The following is a 20,293-nucleotide window of genomic DNA, read 5'->3' as shown; positions in this document are numbered from 1 at the left end:
GCAATCTGCTCCCACGGGGCTGAGCCATTGCCTTGTTCTAAAAACACCAACCACACACACCACCTCCGATCCTGGAAACTGAAGAGCTCTCCACTGCAGTAAACATTTGTCCTCTGAAGTTTTCTTCACTAAACTTTCAGGATTCATACTGACCGCATGTGAAGAATGTACCAAACGCACAACATTCAGGAAATCTCCTCCACGGCTATCCACCGTAGTTCAAAAATGTTTGTTCAACAAACATCTTCAGGGCACCTGCTATGATACCAGGCCCTGCGGCAGCTATTGAAGATGTGAAGCTACATCAGAGATTGGTTCTCTCTTGGGACTTCCCTGGCGGTCCAGTGGTTAAGACTCTGTGCTTCCACTGCAGGGGGCATGGGTCCGATCCCTGATCAGGAAACTAAGACCCCGCATGCTGCATGCCAACCCCCCCCCCCCAAAAAAAAAAATAGAGAGAGAGACTGATTCTCTCAAAGGAGATGGATATGCATGTGAAAAACCATGTCGCAAATGTGATACCAACAGTACAATAGGAGACAAGAAGGCTACATGATTCGGTTTGAGAGAAACCACCCTAGAGAGGTTATATTTGAGCCGGGTCCATAACGCCGAGAAGGAGGTCACTGAGCGGGGAGGGCAGAACAAGTGTTCCCGACAGCAAAGCCCTGAGACTGATCTGGGAAACTGAAGACCTCGAGTGACGAGTGACAAGGGAAAGAGCACGGAGGAGGTGGGGCTGGAGTGACGGGCTGGGCAGGATGGGATCTGAATGCCATGCTTCTATTTCATACTCAAACAATAAGGAACCGTGAATGCCTTTTAGTCAAGAGAGAACGATCAAATCAAGTTACATAAAGATAATCATGGCAGTCTGGAGGATGGCTTGAAGCAGGGTGAGGCAATCAGGACTTGAAGGGGAACTGGGGCCAGGCAAAGGGAGTGGAGGCGGCAAGAGCTATTCCCGAGATGAGACGCACGGGACTCCTGGACCTCTGGGTGTCAGAGGCGAAAGAGAGGGAGAAATGCAGGCTGAATCCAGTGATTCCAATGATAGCGACAGAGGAGACAGACTTTCATGACCCGCTCACGGGAGGCCAGGAGGAGGAGAGCAAGCTTGGGGGAAGACGTCTTCTCAGCACTGTGTCCAGTGGCCGCCTGAGAGCTGGAGGTGGGGGAGGGATGAACAGGTGGTCAAGGTCAAGCCACTCTAAGGCCAGGAGTCACCGATGCGGCAGAGAGAGGCAGCCAGGACGAAAACAGGCAACAGAGACAGGAAGGAAACAGTGGCCCAAGAGCAAATGGATGTGACAGAACGACCCGGATGTCGACATGTTATGGCAACTTGTACGGAACAGCATGCTCTGACTAGAGAGAATGGCCCTTGGGGCAGATGTTCGCAGCTGGCTACGTCAGGAGCCGTTCCCAAAATTCTTCTTCCCAAAACCAGGTACCCATCCCCCTGGTGTTGCTTTTAGTTAGAGATGGTGATGCAATGATACAGGAAGTCTGCTGAGAGCCTATGGGAAGACACACTTCTCTGATCAAAGAAACAGACGTAGCTGGTGCAGCCCCTTCTATCTGCCTTGAACGAGGACATGACGCCCAGAGGTTCTTGGAGCCAACCTGTCACCCATGAGATGCCACAAAGACAAAACATTAATGATGGGGCGGTGAAAAGATACAACACTGTCCCGCCCTGGACTACAGGAAACTTTTCAGCAAGAACCAAATACAAGCAGTATTATGAAAGGAAAATCTGGCTACAAACGAGTCCAAGAGGAGGGAAATGTATTCTAAGGGAAGGTCGAGGATAGAAATTGTGTCCTGCTGTTTCCCCAGCACAAAGCTTGGCATATGGTAGGCTCACGGCACGCATCTGCTGAATCTGCTGCTGGGAGAGAAAGCAACCTGAGCCACTCTCTTGGCCTGAGCACTTTTTACAGGTCCTGGCAGAGGCAGTCCTGAAGGCCTTACATTTTGGGAGCTCTGCATCCTAATCCTGTGAAGAACAGAGTCTCATCCTCAGAGGCCCACAGCTCTACAACCACCCAGGGACTCTCTAGGGGACACGAGTCATCTTGTAAGGGGATGTTTACTCCTCCTGACGCAGAGAAAAGCCATGGATCCACTGGAATCTTTCATCGTCTGATTCTTCAAGACTGAAAAGACAGGAATCTCAGAACGCCTGACTTAGGCCAGGTTTCATCTGGGATGACCAACTCCAATGGCAAGGAGGTGGGTATTGGACAAGAAAGAACTAGCCAGCTTCACGGCTCCAGTGGAAGCAACCTTGCCAGGTGGTGCAGCTTCAGCAAGCTTTCTGGGTGGAGAAAGATGGCCTAGCGGCTGGAGAAGGGCCACAGCTGGAGGAAACTTACCATCTGAAGAGTGCTCACAGACTGTCCCACAAAACCTCACAGCCTCCTAAATTTTACTGGAGCTTCATCTCCTCCTGATACCCCCTCCCTACGCCACCCCTTCCTGTACTTCCACCTCCCTGCACAAATTCAGTAAGGAAACTAAGTCTTATCATACCTTATGTGGTCTTTTCACAAATAGTCTTTTTACAAAAACCCCTCAAAAATATATATATACACACACACACACACATATATATATATATATATACACACATACATACATATACCAGAATCACACAGAGGAGGAAATAAAATTAAACAGTCATCAATCAGTGAAGGCCTCTACAACATGTAGGCACTGCTGTATTTCCAATATTGAGACGAATTTTCTATCATTTAAATAATAATCTAAATGTTCCATTAAGGAAGAATGACATTTTCAAATGTTAGTTTTGTATATATAATTCCGAGAGAGCCTTACCATATTATTGGAGAAGCTAATCTAATTTTCTACAGACCAAGTATAAACTCCAGCTAAAGCTGCGTTTAGGGACTTTTCTGGTGGCGCAGTGGTTAAGAATCCGCCTGTCAATGCAGGGGACACGGGTTTGAGCCCTGGTCCGGGAAGATCCTACGTGCCGCGGAGCAACTAAGCCCTGGCACAACTACCAAGCCTGCGCTCTAGAGCCCGTGAGCCACAACTACTGAAGCCCGCGCACCTAGAGCCCATGCTCCACAACAAGAGAAGACACCACAGTGAGAAGTCCGCCCACTGCAACGAAGAGTGCCCCCGCTCGCCAAAACTAGAGAAAGCCTGCGCACAGCAACGAAGACCCAACGCAGCCAAAAAAATTTAAATTAAAAAAAAAAAGCGATAAAACACTCTTTCCAAAAAAAAAAAGGAAGAAAAACTGCATTTAACACTCTATGTAAGTGGCCTCATGCACGTGACCTAGTGGAGAGGAAGCCCTAACAAGAGACAGCGCCACCTATGGATCACACACTGAAAGTACTGTCTTACTGTCCACTTTAGCGTATTTAGGCTGACGGGCTGTATGGCCTTGAGACGAGTAATTTATTTCAGCTGAACTGACCTTGAACATTTTTGCAGATTTCATTGAAGCAAAATGGGGATAAAAACGCTGGCAAGGTATTCTGCCTCATTTCATTCTTCTAATGTTATTTCTCACATCTCATAAGAAATCGTGTTAATTTGTATTCACTCCTGGCTCATTAATACATATTTATTGGGCACCTATATGTGCCAGACCATGTGTCTGGCAACAGGATTACAGTGATAAACAAGACAGACCGGGCCCCTTTTCCTTTTAAGATTACAATACTTCTAGAATCTGACCACTTCTCATCACCTCCACCAGGAGCAGCTTGGTCAAAGCCGTTTGGATTACTGCAAGAGCCTCTTCACTGGTCACCCAGTTTTCACTCTTCTGCACCCACAATCTCTTCTCAACAGAGTACAGAGGGAGCCCTTTAACCTAAGTCAGATGACGACCCTGCTCTGCTCTAAACACCCAAAGCTTCCATCTGATCCAGAGTAAAATCCAAAGTCCTTACTGCGTGAGATCTCGCCTCCCCTCTCCACTTCTACCCCTTCCAAACCCCCATAGACCATGCCCAGCCGCACTGTTCTCCTGCTCTCCCTCAAACTTGAGAGGCCCCAGGGCCTTTGCACTTGCTAGACCCTCTGCCTGAATGCTCACCCCTCAGATACCTGCATGACTCACTCCCTTACTCCCTCCAGGCCTTTACTCAAGTAGCCCCTCTCGACCACCTCTCATAAAATCGCAAGACGCCACCCCTCCACGTTGGCACCCCTCCATGGTACTTGTCACTATCTGACACACTACCTGCAAGTATTTGCCTGTTTGTTAGCTGTTGTCTTCCCAGTTAGAGTTCAAACCCTATGAGGGCAAGGATGTTGTTCTGTTTACTGCAGAATCTCGAGCTTAAAACAGTGTATGTCCTGTATGTGTCGAGTAAAGTCTCACGCACTCTCCCTGTGTATCTCTCTCCCTCTCCAGGACACCGGCTCCTAAGGACAGGGGAGAAATCAGATGTGGAGCCCTCACACTGAGCCCCTGGTCCAGGACAAGGAAGGGCCTTCCTACGTATGTTTGGAGCAGAGCTGGAATCGTAGGTTTACGACCTGCAGTCACACCAGGCTCCGGGCTCCTCAGAGGGGCCTTGTGCTTGGTTTAATGCTCTGTAGTCAACGACTTGAAGTTCTTAATAGTTTTTGAACAAGTGGACCTACATTTTCATCTTACACTGGATCCCACAAATTATGTAGCTGGTCCAGTTTTGAGGATTTCAGGTAAGAGATGTCTCAGTAAAATAGCCCACTGAAAAAATACTGCAAGGAACAGTTCTCACAATGCATGACCCTTTGGGCAGTTCATGGCCACCAGCTTTTCTGTCACTACTAATTCAAGGACGGGAGCTTGGTCCCTGAGGCATATGGGATTTTTGCTCTCTTCAGACTAGGACAGCAAAACCCTTTGGTGGGTCATGGGATGGTTCCCGGCAGATCTCTCCTCTGCACCTTTCTCTCCCCCAGGTCTCCCTCCCTCTAGGCCACAAGCTGGAATTCCCCCACACCGGGGTCAAGGTCAGCGAATGGCAAGAGAGAGGCCATAGCACGTTCACAAGGATAAAACTGTAAAATTAACTACTGCAGAGCTTAAGTTTAAAAGAGACAGAAGAGCTCCACTCCAGTGGGGAAAAGAGATGGTTTGTGGCGTTTGCTTAGATGTTGATGGGAGGGAAGAAAGGGTACTGAGCCCAGGAAAGCGTGAACGCTTAGGGGTATGAAGTGGTGCAAAGCAGGGGGCAGTGCGAAAAGGTAGGGAAGGCACGTCAAACATCCCTGAAGACTCAGCAACTGCTCTGTCTCAGCTCAGGGAACCAACAAACGGCTCCTTGTGCTGTCTTGGTCTTGGCAAGACCAGTGGCCAGAGCAGCCGGTGTTCCAGCTGACCCCTGCTGGCTCTCGAAGAAAATGTCTGTGTGCAGGGCTGGCAAGGCCTCGAAGGGTTTTTCCAGAGTGATGGATGCACACACAACAAGCCAGATGCCTGGGAGTGGGGGAGGCGATAAGGCTAAGGAACACTTTCAAACCTAGTTCTCTTAACAGGGTAATTACTTGGTGATCCATGTAGAAACAGAAAGGGGAAGAGAGCAGCTCATGTTTTTAGAGAGGGGCTAGAATGGTATCATAGCGTCATCTCTTTGAGACCCTTAAGTACGGAATGGAAGGCTTCAGTCCGCAACATAGAACAGAAAAACATCAAACTTTTAAGATGCTTACTTTGTTTCTCAGTCTCCTTCTCTCCTCCCTCCCTGACTGAAGGCAGTCATGAGAAGTTGCCAGACAAAAAGGCACGTCTTACATTCAAAGTAGTTCCCAGCAACACAACGTTGTAAATCAACTATACTCCAATAAAAATTAATTTATAAAAAAGTAGTTACCAGTAACTTCTCTAGTCAGCCCTCAGCAACATTAAACATAAGGTGAAAATTAGATCTCATTTTCATTAGATCCAAAGAAATGTACCTGGACAGAATTTTGCAGAGAACTGTTTAAACCTTTTTAGGATGGAACAAGAAAATGTATATAACCTTATTTATGAAACAGGAATTAATTTTCAGTTCCTTTCTAAAGTTTTCTAAAAAGCCCTGCTTCATTTATGCCTAAAAAAACATACTTTTATAAATACGCTTTGGTATTGCCTCACTACTAAACTTGAGGAAATAAAGGCATAAAGGTTTACGTTTCTAAGTAAGACCTGTTTTTAAACATATTAGGTAGACTAATAAGTCTACAGCTGCCAAAAAATCCATCCTCCCATCAGTAGTATACATACCAGAAACTTCGTAATGTTTCCTTTTGAATTTCCCTCCTTCATGAGCTCAACTCCGCTGCATCCCACCCCATTGTTCTGCAATGTTCACCTAACGATCCAATCAACCAGCCAATCAACCTGCCCTTATCAGGTGTTTACCAAGTACTCAACAAAAGTACCTTCAAGCTCTTTGTCTTCAAATTTATACCACAGGAGAACACAATTAAGTCCTAAGCAATATGGTACAACAACTTTGGGAATTCCAGGGAGGAAAAAAGCCTGACTTAGGCGGGAGTTTAGTGGACAAAGACAGACTTGAATTTGCTCTTGAAGGATCAAGACGGTTCAGAGCAGCAGGGGGAAAATAATAAAGAGAAATTAGTGGTCGGGGGAGAATCTTTCAGAGAAAGACCCATACAGACAAGAAGAAACAGGAGAGAGATGTCTGAGTCCAATTATTACTTTGAATATTAAACAATGTTTACATCTAGGTGAGGATAAACTATGCCTTTCCTCCGGTAAGAAATAGAAAGGCAGCATTTGGGGACTTCCCTAGCGGTCCAGTGGTTAGGACTCTGCTTCCACTGCAGGGGGCCTGGGTCCGATCCCTGGTCAGGGAACTAAGATCCTGCAAGTGGCTCAGCATGGCCAACATAATAATAATAATAATAATAATAATAAATAAAATAAAGGCAGCATCTAAAAAAGCAAAGGAGGTTCTTGACAGGGGAGGCTTCTAGCAATGTTTGGAGACATCTTTTGTTGGTCAGCAAGTCTCACTTTTCACACCCCTGTGACATAGAAAGGAAGCGGGCCAGAAGCAAAAACCCTAGCATGAAATGGCATCGTGATCGAGGCGACTTACCTCAGGCTCCTCGGGATAAGTTGGTTGTGATAAAGTACAATCTCACTTCTAACAACAGTGGTTCTCAAACTTTAGGGAACGTAAGACACACCTGAGTACCTCTCAGAATGTGGCCCGCAAGCCCCATCCCCCAAGATGTTGATTCAGCAGCTCTGTGGTTTACTAATTGGCATTTAAACACCCCCTCCCCCTGCCAGGTGATTCTGATACAGGTGTATCTAGGACTGCATTTTGCACTGCCCTGTGAACTGTCTCCTAAGCCACTGGTTAACTGAGCAAACCCATCAGCTTCCAATTTATTTTCATGGGCCATCAAGAGCTTTTGCCATCCAACTTTGGAAGAATGTCTGAGATGCTTCCATTTCTGTCATCATTTTCTTTCGCCTAGAGGCATTCAAGGTTCACATCAAGAAGGGAGAATTCGAGAGATGCTGCCATGAGCTGAATGCTTGTATCCCCCCAACATTCATATGTTGAACGTGATAGTATTTGGAAGTGAAGTCTTTGAGGGGTAATCAGGCTTAGATGAGGTCAAGAGGGTGGGACCCGCGTGGTGGGGTTACCTGCCTTGTAAGAAGAGGAAGAGAGTCCAGAGCTCCTTCTCTCACTCTCTGCCTTGTGAGGACACAGCAAGAAGACAGCTCCCACCAGGAACTGAATCTGCCAGAACCTTGATCTTGGACTTCTAGCCTCCAGAACTATGAGAAGTAAATGTCTGTTATTTAAGCCACCAGTCTAGGTATTTTGTTAGAGCAACCCAAGCCGACTAAGACAGATGCCACGTTTCAAAACTGAGGAGTGAGATGGATCTGCTATGAAACATGGCCTAAAAACATGCTCCCCTACCTCTTTCCTCTTCCCAGCACCATCTATGTCAGAGGAAACAGACAAGCTTGAGCAAACAGGTTTCAGTTAAAATCTGAATCATCTTGACCTCAGCCTAATTCATAACTGGAACTAAATCTGACCATTTTTTTTTTTTTTTTTTTTTTGGCGGTACGCGGGCCTCTCACTGTTGTGGCCTCTCCCGTTGTGGAGCACAGGCTCCGGACGCGCAGGCTCAGCGGCCATGGCTCACGGGCCCAGCCGCTCTGCGGCATGTGGGATCTTCCCGGACCGGGGCACGAACCCGTGTCCCCTGCATCAGCAGGCGGACTCTCAACCACTGCGCCACCAGGGAAGCCCTAAATCTGACCATTTTTGTTAAGCTTTGGGTATAAACACAAAAGGCAGAAGCCTTTGACTTTCTAGATGGAAGCATAGATCGTAACAGCTGTGGCAGTTCTGGTGATTAACTGGAACCAGTGGTGATGGATTTGGGCTGGTGAGACCTCCATGTAGAAGGCAACGAGCAAAGGATGCCTGAACCGATTCATGTGTTCAACAAAGGCTTTCTGAGTGCTTACCATGTGCCAGGCTCCAGAGTCCCAGCCGTGGACAAAACTGGCCATGTTCCCCCTACATTCTGGTAGCCAAAGATGGAAGACACTTTCAAGTGGTAATAAGAGCTAGAAAAGACACTGAGAACTGGGAAAGAGAGGGTGATTGGGGGGTAGGAGGTGGCTTCTTTAGAGAGGATGGTCAGGAAAAGTGTCTCTGCAAGACTGACATTTAAGCTGAGACCTAAATGTCAAGGAGAAGCCGGGCATGTAAAGATCCAGGGAAACAGTAGGTGCAAATCCCTGAGACTGAAAGGAGGTTGGTGTGTTTGAGGAACAAGAGAAAGGCCACTGGGGCTGGCCCAAGTGAACAAGATGGAGGAGAAGCCAGAGTAGACAGGATCCCGACGGGGCAGAGGTATCATCACTACGCGGCAGAGGCAGAGAACCATTCCACAGTTAACACTCCTGGGGCAAATCTTTGGTTTTGTGGGTGATTGCCAGGCTCTGCCTTACACACTGACACAACGAATAACTTGGGTCTGTCAGGTTGATGATTCCAAGCTTGGGAAGCCCTTCTCTCCCTCATCCCCGTCTCCTCCTGTTCAAGGTGCCTGAAATTGTATCACAAAGGCAGATTCAGTACTCTGGCTCTGTAGCCAGACAACCCAGGGTTTAGTTTCACCTCTGCCACTTTTTAGCTGAGCCTAAACAACCCGAGCCTTGTTCTTCACATCTGTAAAATGGGGGTAACATGAACACCTTACAACACATGTAAGTCATTTACTAGAGCAGATGACACAGAACAGTAAGTGCATACAAATGCTATTCTTATCCAGGAAGCTTCTTTTCATTTCTCTAATTTAAGACATTGATGCAAGTTCAACAGAAAATCTCTCTGAAATAGTCATACTATAAGTTGTTATTAGTCATTTGTACTTTAGTGTGAATGAGTCTGCAATTCTTTCCCCAAAGCTCCACAAAGTTGGGTGAAAGAGAGAGAGAGAATATGAATGAGAGAAATTCTAGATTTCAGAGTAACCAAAGGAAAGGAAAAACGAGAGCGGTGAGGAAGACTATAGCCTCTGAAATCTTCACAGTGTTTAAATTCATTAAAACCTATTAATAAAGGAAAAGAATCAAGCCTTTACTTTACTTTCCCATACAAAGTGCATTTCAGGGTAACCAAATGACAGAAGCTTCTCTTTATGAAAAGTATTCCAGCAAAGCCATAAGAAATGATGATAGAATTAAAATATTACTATTTAGCAACCTCTAACAAGCTAAATTGGGTCAAGGTAATAACCATGAAGGGCCACTCACATCACAAACAGAAAGAAGCGAGCATTCTGTGTCTCCAGATAGAAGTGTACACACCACCACTTATGAGGCATTTCTACTCTAAACTCAAGCCTAAACCTTTAGCTCTATCGGTTTTATGTAACTACACATAACAGACGAACATATTAAAAATCAAGGGGAAGCAACTGGCAAAATCCAGGCTATGAAAAACCCTCTTGGATAAATTACTCAGTTTCTTCAACAAGTAAATTGTGGGGAAAAATAACATGAGGGGAAACCTGTAGATAAAAAAAGATTTAAGAGGAGCCTCAACATATGGACTTATCAAAAGATCCCGAGTCAAACACACCAACCATGAAATTAAAAGCTGATGATAAAATCAGTGAAACCTGGCTGGATATTTGACAACATTAAGGAATTGCTGCTACATTTTTCAGTGTAATAATAGTATTGTGGTTACTTTTTAAAGAGTCCTTAGCTTGTGACAAAGCGAGAGAGTGGCATGGACATATATACACTACCAAACGTAAAATAGATAGCTAGTGGGAAACAGCCGCATAGCACAGGGAGAGCAGGGAGATCAGCTCAGTGCTTTGGGACCACCTAGATGGGTGGGATAGGGAGGGTGGGAGGGAGGGAGACGCCAGAGGGAAGAGATATGGGAACATATGTATATGTATAACTGATTCACTTTGTTATAAAGCAGAAATTAACACACCATTGTAAAGCAATTATACTCCAATAAAGATGTAAAAAAAAAGTCCTTAGCTTTTAGAAATACATACTGAAATATTTATATATTTAAATATATCTACATTTATAAATATTTATAAATATACATTTTCACGTGAAATATATATAATATCTGAGATTTGCTTCAAATTAATCCAGGAGGGAGGTTGTTTTTTAATAACACAAAAATCACAAAAACTAAAATAAAATCAGAAATATCTAAAAATAACTTTACAATTTTCCTTAAGGTTCCTGTTCCCTACACACATTTTACTGGTAACCAAGGACTCTGCGAGTTAGAGGCATTTAAAAGCTTTTGACATGGGGCACGATAATAATAATAACGACCACTAACATTTCTTGATAACCTATACAATTTGACTAGACCCAGTCCAGGAACATACTCAGCCAGAAAACTGATGCCATCGCCCTGAAAACAAACAAACAAAAAACAGAAAGAAGAGTCACTCACCATGAGCTGCATTTCTGTCTCCCCCAGCTCACTGTGAGCTGCTGAAACCAGGGAACCACGTTTTATTCATCTTCCTCTTGCCGGGTCCACTTACCAAGCCTGGCCCGTGCGGCGTCACTAAATGAGGAGGAAAGGAAAACGTGGAAACACAGAGTAAGAGAGGGATTCTGACATCTAAAGCTGGGAGAAAGAAGCTGAGGCCAGTCTGCTTGGACTTGCCCCAGGGAACAACGAAGGGAGAAAACTCTACTCAATCTACCTGAAGAAAACCACAGACCAAAAACGGACGAAAGTCAGTAACCAGAGGACGTGGTTTGTGACTTTAAACTGGTTTGGTCTCTCTTCTGCTCCGTTGAGTCCGACATCCCCAGGTGAGACTGGGAACTAAAGGGCCTGGAGGGGGAAAGAAACCTCCACCCACAGGGGGCAGCAAAGAGCTAATGTCTTAAGCGGAAACCGCATCAGCAAGGTGGGGCGTCACCACTTCCTGCTGGGAACTTCCAGCTTTGGCATCAGTGCCTACCTCTCTCACTGGGCAAGAAAAAGGAGCTTTTTTGGAGGAATGTTGGGAAGCAGGAAATCGGTAGCAGTGTGGGAGGGATAAACATTGCTGTGACAAAGTGAGAGCAGATCAGGTAGAGTATCGCGTAGAAAGTTTTTCATATAAACATCCTGAAAACTGACCCTTAGCGAAACCTCAGTTGCAAATCGTTCTGCAGGTTCCCTCTCAGCGCATGCGCTTGACCACGTAACAGCATTTCAAAGCCTAATGCCCAGCACCACCGTGACAGCAAAATCATCGGAAAGCACTTTTAAGTGTCAGTTTATTACTGAAGGTCTCCTCCCTGGATTCCTTGATGCTTTCTCCAACCAAGGCCATAAGCAAAAAAAAAAAAAAAAAAACTTCTGATGCGACACTGAGGCCTTGGTAATAAACCGTGTTGATTTGATCAGGTTAAACACGGAGCCACTTAGGCACAGACCTCGTAACTTGCTTCAGAGTCCTAGCGCCCGAGGTCGACCCAGAGCCGGCGCCCCGCCCCGCCCCCTCGCCCACTCGGGAAGAGCCTGTTTTTACACAGACCCCGGGGAGTTTGCACAGTTCCGCTGTCATCTGGAGAAATGCACTTTCCCCCTCATTTCAGTTGCACAGCCTCCATCCCCTCTCCCTTCTCATTGCAAATGGCGTTGGCGTGGACTTGAAGGATTTTGCCCTCCTTGATTTTTCTTTCTCGGTGGCCCTACTGCATATCCCACACCTGGACGTAGGGAAGGATCGTCTCCTCCTCCTGACCTGTAACACACAGTTTCCAGGCTCTGTCCTAAGAATCCACTGCCAACTGTAAAATAACTCTCCCATGACCCTCTCCCAGAGTTGTTAGACAATCTTCATGGAAGACCAAAGGATATTGGTTTCAGGCAGACAACAAATCACAAAGGGCGTTACCTGAAGGTGGGCAGATGAGAGAACAAGAAACAGAAAAAGCTCCGGGGGGAGAGAGAAACCTCACAACTTCTTCTGGTTAGGATCCAGAGTAGTATCTCTCTTCTCATCTAATTTTTCTAGTTTCGGGAAATAAGGCAGGAGGAATGTCATGAGCAGAGAGGGTGATGCCCGGCCTTTGGAAGGTCTGGGCAAGTGCCTGGTAGCCAAGGGAGGATGTGTACTCCCTGCATTTTCCAGAAGGGAGAATCTGCGGCCCCAGGGGTCCTGCTGAGACAGGAAGGAAGGGGGCAGGGCACAAGCATTAAACAAATGAGGCAGCTGTTGAGGATACAACAAAACCTAGTTAGAACCAACTCGGCCCAAGATGGCAGAAGATTCGACTTCCTGTAGACCTTGAGCCTCATTATATGCGCATTGTAATATATTAGCATATGCTAAGTTACACACCCACCAGCGCCAAAACAGTTCCGAGGCCGACCGGTAAAAGGCCAAAAAGTGGGTGATGGTCCAATTCCTGGAAAGCCCTGCCCCTTCCCTCAAATTGTCGGAATAATCCTCCCAACTCGTTAGCCTATGAAATTACCCCGCCCGTAAACACTAACCACCCCCATACCCCAGGCCAGTGTATCTCTCTAAATAAATTCGCTTCCACTTCATTATGGCTCTTGAATTCTTTCCTGCGCAAAGCCAAGGCCCCTCACTTGGCGGCGCATCACGGGAGCTCACCTGAGACCTGAGACATGACGGTTCTCTTGCTCGCACTCCTGCGGCACTGCCAGATGCCTCAGGAGCCTGAGAAGTCACCCATTCCGAGCCCCAGTGGCCCAGTGCAAGGGCCTAGAAACCAGACACCACCCGACTTGGAATCCCAACTCCAGCACTTGGATGAGCTCCCACATTTCTGAGTCTTAATATTCTAATTTGCAAAATGAGAATCATATCCTGGGAAATCCTGAACAATAGCATGGGGTGATTACTGTGAGAATTAAATAAGATGAAGTGTGGAAAGCCCCTAGTATTGTGGCTGGATGCTCTCAGAATTAAGTTGTTTTCTTTCTCCCTGCCTTACTGCCATCCTATTATTTCAATCTTTCCTTTCCCAGTTATTCATTTGGCCTCACTCAGGGAAATCCTCAAATTCCACTGAAAGCTATGGGCTGACATTGCAGGATGCTTTGTTTCCTGAAAAGGGCAGATGAACATGGTACTCAATTTGACTTCTTTCTGGGTTCATGTCTAGCTCTAGAATATGAGACACCCAATAACATATGCCCACTCTATTTATTATAATTCTTTTACCAAGAGAAAAAATTTTATTATGCTTAAAATTTCAAATATATACACAGAATGCTATAAAATACCCGTGTGAGCCCATCTCTAGGTTTAATGGTTATCAACAATTTAGCATTCTTGTTTCACCAGTAACCCTTCCACTTGTGTTGCTGTTACCGTTTTTCTAGACATCTTATTATACCACCATTAATACTTCAAGATATGTCATTAACAGATAAGGACATTTTCTATCATAACCACAATATCATTATCACAACCAATAAAATTAATAATAGATCCTAACTATCATTTGATACCCGGTCGATATTCCCCCATTGTCTCAAAAATGTCTTCTTATGGTTGCTTCTTGGAATCAGGAATCCCCTGCCTTTGGTTAATGTTCCTTAAGTCTTTTTTTTTTTTTTTTTTTTTTTTGCGGTACGCGGGCCTCTCACTGTTGTGGCCTCTACAGTTGCGGAGCACAGGCTCCGAACGCGCAGGCTCAGCAGCCATGGCTCACGGGCGCAGCTGCTCCGCGGCATGTGGGATCCTCCCAGACCGGGGCATGAATCCACGTCCCCTGCATCAGCAGGCGGACTCTCAACCACCGCGCCACCAGGGAAGCCCCCTTAAGTCTTTTTTAATCTGTAACAGGTCTTGCAGCAGCCATGGAGGTGCACCACCCAGATCCCCTCAAGGAGAACCTGCAGCCCAGCTGCAGAGCATGAGGTCGATTCCAAAAGCCTCTTCACCCATGGTAAACACCTTCCCCAAGTAGCCCACAGTCAAGGCAGGGTAGAAAGGCCCAACTTCCTGGCCTGACACAGGACAGACAACTCTGATGGACAACATTTGCTCCAGAGAGACCCACTGGATTGACCAAGGCTTTGCTAGGCCTGCTACGTGGGCCCTCTCCCTCTGCCCCCTGCGTCCCAGCCCCTTCCTTTACAGGTGTCGACCCTTATTAATCACCTTGCACACAAACTGTGTCCCAGTACCTGCTTCTAGAGAAAGCAGTTTGCGTAGTTCTTTTCCTTTTCCATATCACTGACCAGTTGGAAGAAACTAGGACTGACCTTATATTTTAAAATACTGTTCACTAGACTTACTGTGGTGATCATTTTGCAACATATACAAATATTGAAACAGTATGTTGTACACCTGAAACTAATGTTATATGTCAATTACATAAATAAATCAATAAAATACTCTTTTCAGCCTCCCCACATTCATTTTTCAAGAGTTGAAATAAGCCAAAGATTCTCATTTTCACTAAAAGAAATTTCTGATCAACTAAAATCAAAAGAAATCAAAGATAAATACAATATACCTTAACACTGCCACTCCATTTTCTTAAAAAGCTAACCTATTTCATATACATGCCTACTGAACTGCTGATGTTACCAAAATAATCCACAAAGAAGAAAAGGCCAAGATTTCTATTAAAAACTATTGTCATGTGTAAATTATATGTTCATCGATCTCTTTCTTATCCCTAATAGACCAAGAGCCAACTTGAGCAACCACAGATTGTAGGGAAACTGCAGGAATTAGAATTCAAAACCTGTCCTAGGGACTTCCCTGGCAGTCCTGCGGTTAAGACTCGGCACTTCCACTGCAGGGTTCATATGAATGAAAACTGGCTGACCTAAAGCAGTCTCAACTCCATCTCTCCCTGGATAAATGAGCAAGCTACCTTCCCTCCAGAATCTCATTTGACTCACCTGTAAATTGGAAACAATTACACTTCCAACTTCACAGGACTGTTGTGAGGGCTGAATGGGGTAAGGAAAGAGACAGTGTCTTTTATGCTGCTACATGCCGGCAGCTGTAAATCCTTGCCCGCACACGCACACATACATGCACAGATGCACACACGTTGCTAATCGGCTGACTCACCTTGTTGTTGGGAACAGCAGCTGGACCTGCAAATAGCCCACCTTCCCCTTCCCACCTTCGGGGTCTCTGACGCCTGAGCCAGGTGTGCGTGTTTAGGTCCTTGACAAATATCCTGGGCTTCCAAGGGAGGCCCACGCCATCGAGGTGAGTGGCAACAAGAACTAACGTGGGTTCAGTTCTCACTCATGCTTGTGGGGCACACCCTTCCCTCACTCTCCCCATCTTTCCATCCATCTTCAATTCTTGACCACCTGCCCCATGGACTGCAAGCTCCTACATCAGACAGACAAGTGACAACAGCCTTACAGAGACCGTGTAATCAGCTCCCATGATTGCATAAGGCCCAGTCTCTTTGTCTACGTCTGCCACTGGTTCTTCTCCTCCGGCTGGATCGGGTCTGAGGCACCCACACACTCACCTCCAAACTCATGCTCACTTCCCACCTTCCTCAGAAGAGCCATTGAGAGCATGGCCTCACCCCCTTTCAGCTTCTCCCAGGATCTCCCTATATCATTAAGCTGACAGCAACTTTGTCAAAAGCCATAAAACTGCTTAGATTTTTCAATCCTACCTCAAGAAACAAGAAAAAACTCAAATAAACAGCCTAACCTCACATCTAAAGCTACTAGAGGAAGAAGAACAAACAAAACCCAAAGTCAGTAGAAGGAAAGAAATCATAAAGATCAGAGCAGAAATAAATGAAACAGAAGTGAGAAAAACAATAGCAAAGATCGATAAAACTAAAAGCTGGTTCTTTGAGAAGATTAACAAAATTGATAAACGTTTAGCCAGACTCATCAAGAAAAAAAGCGAGAGGACTCAAATCTATAAAATTAGAAATGAAAAAGAAGTTACAACTGACACCACAGAAATACAAAGGATCATGAGAGATTACTACAAGCAACTCTATGCCAATAAAATGGACAACCTGGAAGAAATGGACAAGTTCTTAGAAAGGTACAACCTTCCAAGACTGAACCAGGAAGAAATAGAAAATATGAACAGACCCATCACAAGTAATGAAATTGAAACTGTGATTAAAAATCTTCCAACAAACAAAAGTCCAGGACCAGGTGGCATCACAGGCGAATTCTCTCACAGGTTTAAAAGACAAATCTCTCCACGTAGAGGGCCACCATTTCAGAAGGTAATTTGTCAGTGTATACCAAAACCTTTTCAAAATGAGCATATCTGCCACCACAGCCTGCTCCACTTTTAAGATTTATTTGAAAGACATAATCTTGGATGTACACAAAGGACCATCATGTCAGTTTAATTTATAATGGCAAAATATTGGGAAAATATTAATCAGAGGACTGATTGAATTATATTTTAACCATATAGTGGATTATAACGTATCCATTAAAAATAGTCCAAAAAATTGCAAGAAGCAGGCTTTTCACAGAAGAGGAAACATACATGGCCTATAAAAATATGAACAAATGCTCATTTCATTAGGATTTATGGAAAAGCAAACCAGGATTTCAATCAGATGTAATTTTATACCTATGAGTTTAGCAAAATTTAGAAGTTTGACAAGATCACCTACTAGAGATATTGTGGATCAATGGCTGGTAAGGTGTAAACTGGAACAAGCAGTTCAGAAAATTGTTTGGCATTATCTTGCCAAGCTGAACACTCACATACCTTCCAACCCAGTAATTGCATTCCCGGCTGTACATCCCACAGAAATGCTTGCACTTGGCACACGTGCACCAGAGACGTATGTATATAAGATCAGAGCAGTGTCTGCAATAGCAAAAAAACTGGCAACAACCCAACCGGTCACCAACAGAAAAGTAGATCAATAAATTGTATATCCACACGATACAACATGATAGATATAGCAGAGAAAACGAACCACTGCTACACATAATATGGATAAATATTAGAAACACAATGCTGAGGAGGGAAAGGCAAGTGACAGAAGACTACGTATCATTTATACAGTGCCCCAAACAAGCAAAGGTGAGCAATAGGGTTCTTAAACAGACATACATTACAGCTAAGACCATATTTGACTTTCAAAGGTGGGCCTGGGCATTTGCGGCAACATGGATGCAGCTAGAGATTATCATTCTAAGCGAAGTAACTCAGAAAGAGAAAGACAAATACCATATGATATCACTTATATGTGGAATCTAAAATATGACACCAATCAACCTGTCTGTGAAACACAGTCTCACAGACCTGGAGAACAGACTTGTGGTTGCCAAGGCAGAGGGGATTGGGGAGCGGGGATGGAGTAGCAGGTTGAGGTTAGCAGATGCAAACTATAATATATAGAATGGATAAACAACAAGGCCCTACTGTATAGCACAGGGAACTAGATTCAATACCCTGTGATAAACCATAACGGAAAATATAAAAAAGAATGTCTATATGTGTATAACTGAGTCACTTTGCTGTACAGCAGAGATAGGCACAACACTGTAAATCAAGTATACTTCAATAAAAAGTAAATAAATAACAGTAAAAAAAAAAAGGTGGGCCTGGGGATGAGAGGTAGGGGATTAGGATAGAGAAACATAGATATAAGTGTCTGGTAATATCCTAGTTCTTGGATTGGGTGGTGGGTACACAGTGTTCATTGTATTGTTATGCTTAAGAACTAACATCAGATTACATGTAATCTTCTGTATATATCAATTTTTAAAAGATAATGACAAAAAAAACACACAAAAAAACACACACAAAAAAACACAAAAAAAAACACACAAAAACACCAAAAAAAACCACAAAAGAAACACACACACACACACACAAAAAAGATAATGACATTCTGGAGTCAGGTGTGTTCAGTTTTGAGAGTGACCAGAGGAGGATTGGTTGGAGTGTCACAACAGAAGTGTTAACTCTGTTGGCAGTATAAAATACTGAAAGAAGGAGGACTATCTAGGACGCTTTTCCGATTCTACAGAAACATCTTTATCTGTTTGTTCTAACCCCGTTTCTGCATATTTCGTAAGCTTTACTTCTCAAAAAAAAAAAAAAAATTCTTGCAAGTCAGTCGATGCCACGTAAATTACTTCCTGCCAAGCGTCCTGTGAGCAATACTTCTGAGCAGCTGGGCAGCATGATAGCACGGTGGTAACAAGCCCATGTTCCCAAGTCCAACTGCCTGGCTCCAAAGACCACCCTGCCACTTAACCCGAGGTAAGCCACTTAGTCTCTCAGTCTCATTTTGTCATCTTTAAAATGAGCATGGTAATAAGAGTTCCACCGTATTTCACCGACGTGAGAATAGTTTGTGTAGTAAAATGCTTGACACTGGATATTCGGTAAGAAAATTTTCATTTCTGGCAATATGGTACACTAGTACCCAGAACAACACTCCTGCCAAAAACAAACTCAAGAACAATATACAATATTGTATATAAAATATTTTTTATTTTTTTAAATGCATCCATAAACTGGCAAGAAAATAAAAACAACTTGTATCCTGATTTTGGTCTCTAGTACCATCTCCCGTGAAGAGAAATGAGGACTCCTTAGAGAAAGAATTGATTCAGAGGGAGGACGGGAAGGATACAAAGGGAGCCTGTGACATTTTTGTAGTTCTTGAAACCAGGGAAACTTTCAAAGGTTAATGGAATCATAACAAAAAGACACAGGAGTGGGACTTCCCTGGTGGCGCAGTGGTTAAGAATCCGCCTGCCAGTGCAGGGGACACAGGTTCGAGCCTTGGTCCGGGAAGATCCCACATGCCGCGGAGCAACTAAACCCATGTGCCGTAACTACTGAAGCCCACGTGCCTAGTGCCCGTGTTCTGCAACAAGAGAAGCCACCACAATCAGAAGCACACGCACCACAATGAAGAGTAGCTGCTGCTCACCACAGCTAGAGAAAGCCCGCGTGCAGCAACGAAGATCCAACACAGCCAAAAGTAAATAAATAAAATAAAAAATAATAAAAAGCCAATTCTTTTTTTAAAAAAAGACACAGGAGTAAGTTGAAGAGGATCTTAAGGGCTTATAAGCATCAAAAAGAATGATTATAGTTGAATGACACACATTGACTATATTAAAACCAAAAATTCCATTGTATTGAAAAAAATAAAGCTGTGGGGGAGGAGGAACTCATTCGTCACTATCTAAAGAAGCTGTTAAACCAAATTCTTACTGAGAAAATTGGTAAAGGGAAGAAATTAAGCATTTACCTTGGCTTTCTAATATAAAATGTATTTTAGGAGAGCCAAATGGCTCTATTTTACAGAATGCCAGCTAGTAAATATAGAAGGAATAACAGGATTAATTAAAAATTTTCATTTCACAGCCCCTAATGAAATTATTGATTTGTTTTTCAATAAATGAATGAATTGATTGTTGACTGATAGACATTAAAAGCATTAGGAGAATGGTTGATAAGGAAATGGACATACATATGATGCTAAAGGAACACCACATAGACTCTTCTTGGTCACAAGCAAGGAATGTCAATGCTCCCTGCTTATCAGGTTGCTGTCCCCCCAACAGCCAAATCTCTGATGATATGGATACACAGTTCACAACACTTCTGACACATGCGAGCCAAAAAATGTCCACTTCATATCTTTAGTCTGAGATAAATCCCAGTCCAAAACCTAAAATTATAAGACTTCTGGAAGAAAACAGTGGAGAATATTTTCATGACCTTGGGAAAGACAAAAGCCACAAACTATTTTTTAAAATAATAAATTGGATTTCATGAAAATTAAAAC

The sequence above is a fragment of the Phocoena phocoena genome, chromosome 17, assembly GCF_963924675.1.
Source record: "Phocoena phocoena chromosome 17, mPhoPho1.1, whole genome shotgun sequence".
In the NCBI taxonomy this organism is placed as follows: domain Eukaryota; kingdom Metazoa; phylum Chordata; class Mammalia; order Artiodactyla; family Phocoenidae; genus Phocoena; species Phocoena phocoena.
Note: the sequence above shows the minus strand (reverse complement) of the source record.